Here is a 1,828-nt window from a genome sequence, read left to right as displayed (position 1 = left end):
AAAATAGACCCACTATCTACAATCTCCTGCAGAAGACAGAAGCAAAGAATATACCCTAACTCATTCTATGAGGCCAGCATTACCCAAATACCAAAACCCAAGACATTACAAGAAAATTACAGACCAATACCTTTCAGAAGCATAGATGCAAAAATCCTCCACACAATATTAGCAAATTGAATCCAACAACGTATAAAAAATTATATACCTCCCTGGCTGGTGTGGCTCAGTGGATTGAGTGCCAGCCTGTGAACCAAAGGTCATCGGTTCGATTCCTAGTCAAAGCACATGCCTGGGTTGCAGGCCAGGTCCCCAGTTGGAGGTGTATGAGAGGCAACCAATTAATGTATCTCTCTCGTACATCTATGTTTCTCTCCCTCTCTTTCTCCCTCCCTTCCCCTCTCTCTCTAAAAATAAATAAGTAAGATCTTTTTAAAAAATGATACACCACAACAAGTGCAATTTACCTCCGGTACACAAGGCTGGTTCAACATTAGAAACCAATTCATGTAATCCATCACATCAAAAGCTAAAGAAGAAAAATCACACAATCACATCAAGGACACAAAAAGAGGTGCTGCTCCACCCCTTGGACCCTATGGGGGAGGGAGGGGGGAGGAGGGGAGGCAGGCAGGCTCTGTGAAATCAATGTTCCTGGAACCTGCTTAAGGCTAAAGAAGGGGCCACATGTGAGCTTAAAAACAAAAAAGAAAAAGCTAAACCTGCCGAGACAGACTGTAACCCTCAGTCACAGGGTCATAAGCCTGGAGACCACCCCACCCCCGCCCTAAGGAATTGCTGCAAAAAACGTTCTGGGTGCCAGTCCCCAGAGAGGCAGCCAGAGCTAATGCCAAAACCACCATAATCCCAGACCCACACTTTTCACCCCTGGAACCTGTCCCTTCCACCCAAGAAACTCAGCAGCTGTCCCTCCAGCCCCCACTATGTGCAGTGCACCCCACCTGGCCCCTGCAACCACCCCAAGGAAGAGACATCATTTTCTTCCTTCAAAGACACAACTGCTCACCAAGCCATGTACCCCCGGGGCTGCGTGGTCACCCAGAGCCACCATCCAATGCCACCATCAGGAAGGGGCACCTTGTTACAACTTTGCACAGCAGTGCTTACTGGCCTCTCAAGACACTGCTTCATCGTGCCTCCTAGAAGCCACAAGCCATCAAAAACTTTAAGGCCAGAAGTCCTTCCACTGAGCCTAATGGGGAAACTGAGATTAGCCACTGCTGGGATTGCCACGAGTCCCTGAGCTGGCAGCTGCGGCTCCCTTCACTGCAGACCTACTTGCCCCATTGGACGCCCCCTCACAACCCTCTGGGACCCTGAACAGAACAGGGAGGGATGTGGAGCCAGGGAGAGGGAATGCTTGGACTTCTGGACTCTCTGCCATCACCCCATGTGGACTTCCACCCTGGGGCACAGACCAGACCCTGCCAAGGGAGAGCGGTGAATGAATGAATGAATGAATGAAGTGAAGCAAGGCTACAAGCCCCTTCTCGAAGGCTTCCAGACATCAGAGCTTCCCTGCTTTGAGTGCAAGCCCCATTCCCAGACTGAGAAGAAAAGACAAGCCCTGTGCCCAGCCTTAACCGCCATGAGCCCTCACCCTGCGCTGCCACAAGGCGACCCCACCCAGTTGACACAGGGCGAGGCCGTGGGAAGGGTCTCCTGCCCACTAGCATCCTGCTTTCCCAAGGTCAAGAACCTCACTCTCTGCCAGCTCTGCCAACCCAAGGTCCCTCCCTCAGCTGGCACGTGGTAACAGGAATGCCCACAGCCAGCACACCTTGGTTTTAACAAGTCCCTGGCCAAC

This window comes from Desmodus rotundus, chromosome 9, assembly GCF_022682495.2.
Source record: "Desmodus rotundus isolate HL8 chromosome 9, HLdesRot8A.1, whole genome shotgun sequence".
NCBI lineage: Eukaryota > Metazoa > Chordata > Mammalia > Chiroptera > Phyllostomidae > Desmodus > Desmodus rotundus.
This window is presented reverse-complemented; position numbering follows the sequence as displayed.